Below are 6,885 nucleotides of genomic sequence, written 5' to 3' on the forward strand. Positions count from 1 at the left end.
AATCTGCAATCGATTACTTTTCCTGGAGATGATGAACTTTTTTATTTTTATCAATTTATTTTTTTACAAGTCTCCAATCGATCACTTTTCCTGGAAATGATGAATTTCCATGGATATTTCCTTGTACTCCTTTTTTTTTTTTTTTTTTTTTTTTTATATGAATCTCTATGCTTTTACTTTTTTCCAGGAACGATGTTTTGTGTAGAGTTATCATCAAACATTTATATATCAAAACATTTACGCTCGCTCGCTCTCATAGCTGGCTGGTTCTCGCTTCAAAGTACCGTGGCAATATTAAAAGACTTATGGCTCTGCATTCCGTTTTGGCAGGGCCTTTGTTCTGAACTTTGCCAATGTGGAAAATGAAATACAGGTTATTGTGTATTTTTTTAAGCATTTTCTCAAATGTTATGTCATTCCCTTTTCCTGGTGAGCTGAGCTTTTAAGTTCCCTGTAAAAGAAAACTATTATGCTGGCTTTGTCTGTCCGTCCGCCCTCAGATCTTAAATACTACTGAGGCCAGAAGGCTGCAAATTGTTATGTTGATCATCCACCCTCAGATCATCAATCATACAAAATTGCAGCCCTCTAGCATCAGTAGTTTGTATTTCATGTAAGGTTAAAGTTAGCTAGAATAGTACTTCTGGCAGCGATATAGGTACCGACAACATAGGCCACCATCAGACCGCGGCAAAGAGTTTTATGGGCCGTGGCATATATGTTTAGATAGCTCTAAATATATATACATACAATTTACAAAAATTGGCCCTATGTCATTAGATGACTGAATGATTTTTTACCATTTTTTCAATTGCAAAACATTAAAAAATTTTGGACAAGTGTCATTAGACGGCTGAATGATTTTTTACCCTCTTTTTAATTGCAAAAAATTCAAACATTTTGGCCCAATATCATTAGATGACAGAGTAATTTTTTACCCATTTTTTAAATTGCAAAATAATCTTAAATTTTGACCCAATGTCATTAGATGACTGAATGATTCTTTACCCTTATTTTTTTAATTGCAAAAAATTAAAATTTTTTGGCCCAGTGTCATTAGATGACCGAGTAATTGTTTACCCTCTTTTTTATTTGCAAAAAATAAAAAAATTGGCCCAGTGTCATTAGATGACTGAATAATTTTTTACCCTTTTTTATTAATTGCAAAGAATTCAAAAGCTTTAGCCCAGTGTCAGTACATGACTGAATAATTTTTTACCTTTAGATGCCGGAATATTTTTTTACCTTTTTTATTGCAAAAAAAAAAAAAAAAAAAAAATCAAAAACTTTTGGCCCAATGTTATTAGATAACTGAATAATTTTTACCCCTTTTTTTAATTGCAGAAAATTAAAAAATGTTGGCCCGGTGTCATTAGATGACTGGATAATTTTTTATCCCTTTTTTTTAATTGCAAAAAATTCAAAAATGTTGGCCTAGTGTCATTAGATGACTGAATTATTTTTATTCCCCTTTTTTTTAATTGCAAAAAGTTGTAAAATGTTGGCCAGTGTCATTAGATGACTGAATGATTTTTTATCCCCTTTTTTAATTGCAAAAATATTCAAAAATTTTGGCTCAGTGTCATTAAATGACTGAATGATCTTTTACCCCTTTTTTTAATTGCAAAAAATTAAAAAATTTTGGCCCAGTGTCATTAGATGACTGAATGATCTTTTACCCTTTTTTTTAATTGCAAAAAATTCAAAAACTTTGGCCGAGTGTCATTAGACGACTGAATGATCTTTTACCCTTTTTTTAACCTTTTTTTAATTAAAAAATTCAAAAACTTTGGCCGAGTGTCATTAGATGACTGAATGATCTTTCACACTTTTTTTTATTTGCCCATCATTCACACTTTGGCCGAGTGTCATTAAATGACTTGAATGATCTTTGACGACTTTTTTTTAAATACACAAAAAATTCTTTAAAATTTTGCGGCGAGTGTCATTAGATGACTGAATGATCTTTTCACACTTAAAAAATTTGGTAATTGCAAAAAAGATAAATTCATAACTTTGCAAAAAAAGGCCGAGTGTCATTAGATGACTGAATGATCTTTTACCATTTTTCTTATTGCAAAAAATTCAAAAATTTGGCCGAGGGTCATTAGTTGACTGAATAATTGTTTACCCCTCCAACGCAAACGCTAGCGCGATGCCCTCTGTCAAAATTTCAAAGCTGGAAACATCACTATTGCGGGGAACGGAATGCAGATCCCTTGGTGTGTTCTGCCCGTATTTTACACCCAGTCACCGTCGATTCCAGTTGAAATATGAATAGCCACGGTCATAAAACTAACAGAGCACCGTCACGGCAAATCCTGCAGGATATATGCTGATGTGACTTTGTCCAACAGTCGCTCGTTCCCGTTGCAACAAAACACTGTTCGATATTGCCATAGATATTCCCATCTGCCAATTCCAGCCGTATGAATGATATTTCTATTCTGAACTGTCGTGTATGATATAACAACCGAGTTGAGTCAGGAACAGGCGGAGGATAACACGGGAACACGACGCACGGGATAATAACATTGCTCTTGTTCGACATTGCTATAGATTCCGCCACCCCCCCCCCCTCCCCACCACCACCCCCACAACCCCGATGGCACCGATCTTGCCAATTCCTCCGGTATGCTGACGTTTTTCGGAATTTGTTATATTCAAATATTCAAATCGTAATCACTGTTATTCGGAACTGCAGTGTATACCAAAGTAGCTAAAGTTGGTATAGAGGGGGTTGTTGTCTACCTCTGTTTATGAGGGGAAGGGGTGGAGGGGGCAGAGGGCGCTAGTGGTAGAGTCTCCCTCTACTTATGGAGATAAGGGATGGAAGAGGATTGTCTACTTCTAATTATGGGGGTGGGGGGAGAGAGTGTGGAAAGTGTTTGTCTACTTCTAATTATGGAGGGAAAGGGGTGGAGGGGGTTGTCTACTTTTAATTATGAAGGGGAAGGGGTGGAGGGGGTTGTCTACGTCTAATTATGGAGTCGAAAGGTGCAGGGGGTTGTCTACCTCTATTTATGGAGGGGAAGGTGCAGGGGGTTGTCTACCTCTATTTATGGAGTGGACGGTGCAGGGAGGTTGTCTACCTCTAATTATGGAGTGGAAAGGTGCACGGGGGGTTGTCTACTTCTAATTATGGAGGAAGAAGAGTGGAGGGTGCTTTTCTACCTTTAATTATGGAGGGGAAGGTGTGGAAGAGGACTGCCTACCTCTAATTATGGAGGGGAGGTTGTCTACTTCTTAGTCTAATTCACTATTATTTTTCATGATATTCCCATTATACACTCATGCATATTATACATTCATCTTCTTAGTCTAATTCACAATTATTTTTCATAATTTTGCCATTAAAAACAAAAGTACATTAAAAACACATCTATTGTCATTTGCAGTTAGGCACATTCACCATCTTTGCCCACAAATTATGACACATGCAGTATTTCAAGCCTATTCACTATTATTTTTCAATAATTCACACACGTACATTAACACACAACGTCACTTGTATTTACTGCCTCCTCCTCCTCCTCCTCCTCCTCCTCCTCCTCCTCCTCCTTCTCCTCCTCCTCCTCTTCTTCTTTTCTCTACATTTTTCATTGGTGCGCTTCTTCGTTTTCTGTTGTCATTCTCTCTCGCAACTGTGATAAAGTTTTCAGTTGATCGACGAATCGTCCGAACTTCGAACATTTATCACACTGAGGTCTCTCTCTCTCTCTCTCTCTCTCTCTCTCTCTCTCTCTCTGATAATCAGTCAGTCAGTAGTAGTCTCTCCCGAGGCAAAGGTTGTCCAGAAATGATTTTCCAATGGAGGCTATTATTATTATTATCATTATTATTATTATTATTATTTTTTTTTTTTTTGCTCTATCACAGTCCTCCAATTCGACTGGGTGGTAATTTATAGTGTGGGGTTCTGGGTTGCATCCTGCCTCCTTAGGAGTCCATCACTTTTCTTACTATGTGTGCCGTTTCTAGGATCACACTCTTCTGCATGAGTCCTGGAGCTACTTCAGCCTCTAGTTTTTCTAGATTCCTTTTTCAGGATCTTGGGACGTCGGCCTAGTGCTCCTATGATTATGGGTACGATTTCCACTGGCATATCCCATATCCTTCTTATTTCTATTTTCAGATCTTGATACTTATCCATTTTCCCTCCCTCTCTTTCTCTTCAAACTCTGGTGTCCATGGTATTGCGACATCAATGAGTGATACTTTCTTCTTGACTTTGTCAATCAACGTCACGTCTGGTCTGTTTGCACGTATCACCTATCCGTTCTGATACCATAGTCCCAGAGGATCTTTGCCTGATCGTTTTCTATCACTCCTTCAGGTTGGTGCTCGTACCACTTATTACTGCAAGGTAGCTGATGTTTCTTGCACAGGCTCCAGTGGAGGGCTTTTGCCACTGAATCATGCCTCTTTTTGTACTGGTTCTGTGCAAGTGCCGGGCATTCACTTGCTATGTGGTTTATGGTTTCATTTTTCGTATTGCACTTCCTACATATGGGAGAGATGTTATTTCCGTCTATGGTTCTTTGAACATATCTGGTTCTTAGGGCCTGATCTTGTGCCGCTGTTATCATCCTTCAGTTTCCTTCTTTAGCTCTCCCCTCTGTAGCCATTGCCAACCTTATCATCGCTGGCTAGTTCTTTAGTCTGTCTCATGTATTGTCCGTGGCATTGGTTTGTTGTGCCAGTCCTCTGTTCTGTCTGTCTTTCTCCGGTCTCTGTATATTTCTGGGTCTTCGTCTACTTTTATTAGTCCTTCTTCCCATGCACTCTTTATTATTATTATTATTATTATTATTATTATTATTATTATTATTATTATTATTATTATTCCAATAAAAATAGTTGAAAACATACAAAAAGAAAAAAAGTGCGAGGCTAAGAAAGGAAAGTATTATTATTATTATCATCTTATTATTTTGGAAACACTCTCTAAGACAGAGTATATATAATGTTCTAAAGGGTGCACAATGATAATAAAAAAAACATTAAGAGTTCGTGTATAATTCAAAAACACTTTACAAAGCTTTCGGGAACGGTTCGAATGCTTTGTGAAGTGTTTTTGGATTATAATCGAACTTTTAACATTTTTTTTATTATTGTGGACCCCTTAGAACATTATTGTTATTATTATTATTATTATTATTATTATTATTATTATTATTATTATTATTATTATTATCCCCATACTGCCGATGTTCTATATCTGGAAAATAACAACGTGTGATTAAGCTGCAATAAGCATCAATAAATCAAAATGAATATAAATATGAAAATTAAAAATGAGTAAATTTCGTAGAAATAAAAAGAAAATAAAACAAGAAAGTGTTCTCGCGTTTCCCCTTGAGTCACAGGAAACTGAACTCGGTATAAAATTCAGATTTTGTACTACAGTGACAACAGTACACCGTTCACAAAACGAACAGGGCTACTCGCATATTCAGCTTACAAGTGTCTCTGTGTCAAAATTCATAACCTGCGTTCTCCCTTTGCCAGAGCAAACTAAAGCCAGACGGTAGATTCTCTATCTCTCTCTCTCTCTCTCTCTCTCTCTCTCTCTCTCTCTCTCTCTCTCTCTCTCTCTCTCTCTTCAGTTTTCTGCAAAGGAAAACTATTGTGCCGGCTTTTGTATACATAGTACGTCAGCAGTTTTTCCTGTCAGCACTTTTTCTGTCCGTACTCAGATCTTAAAAAACTACTGAGGCTAGAGGGCTGCAAATTGGTATGTTGATCATCAACCCTCCACTTATCAAACATACAAATTGCAGCCCTCTAGCCTCAGTAGTTTTTAATGTATTCAAGGTTAACTTTAGCCATAATCCTGCTTCTGGCAGTGATATGGACAGGCCACCAAACCGGTGGGTATTGTTTACCACTGAAGACTAGGTTTGTTTTGCGCAATCTCGCGTAATTTTCCCCAATCGCTGAAGGGGATGGAGAAGGTCTCATGTGGACCTCTTGCACTATGTCCCAACCAACAAAGACGAACCATTAGTGATAAGAACATTGATGTGTATATATCACCTGCATATACATACAGAGTGATGTGTTAAAATCATGCATAACAAGTGTAGTCTCAATTCATGTATACGTTTCTATGCTTCATACAGATACCAATTTCAAACTTGACGTAGAGCGTACTCATCACCATGAAGCACAAACAATCGTAAATGAAAAATAAAATGTTAGAAAATAAATATCAATTAAAAACACACAAACTTCAAAGTAGAAAGGTTGTTTTAAACAACCTGCAAAGACAAAAATTATACACAAGCAAGTACACATTACTTACAGGACACACTGCAACAGATGCAAGCATGTACGGCAACCTCGTGTCTTCTCAAGGAAATTGATGTATATTTTTTGTAAACAATAACCATCACTCACGACCACATGCGCGCACGCGCGCACGCATGCACACATGCGCAAACATGCGTACGCACGGTACTTCATTTGTAATATTTTCTTCAACTAAGAATAGTTTCCATTATTATATATACATACATGCATACATACATACATACACACACCCTTATATATATATATATATATATATATATATATATATATATATATATATATATATATATATATATATATATATATATATATATATACACTGAATTTGGATTCGGTTGAAGCGAAGTTATAGATTAAAGACGGCGATTAAATATTGCTAAAACTACTTCTGGAAGCGTTACTGATTCACGCAAGCCTTTGTATGCATTCTCTGAATATGCGTGTTACCGCTGAATATATCATTGCGTGTTGTTGGAATTCATCGAGAGAGAGAGAGAGAGAGAGAGAGAGAGAGAGAGAGAGAGAGAGAAGAGAGAGATGCCACTTCCTGACCTGAAGCAAATGCTCCCT

Source organism: Macrobrachium nipponense, chromosome 30, assembly GCF_015104395.2.
Source record: "Macrobrachium nipponense isolate FS-2020 chromosome 30, ASM1510439v2, whole genome shotgun sequence".
Classification (NCBI taxonomy): Eukaryota; Metazoa; Arthropoda; class Malacostraca; order Decapoda; family Palaemonidae; genus Macrobrachium; species Macrobrachium nipponense.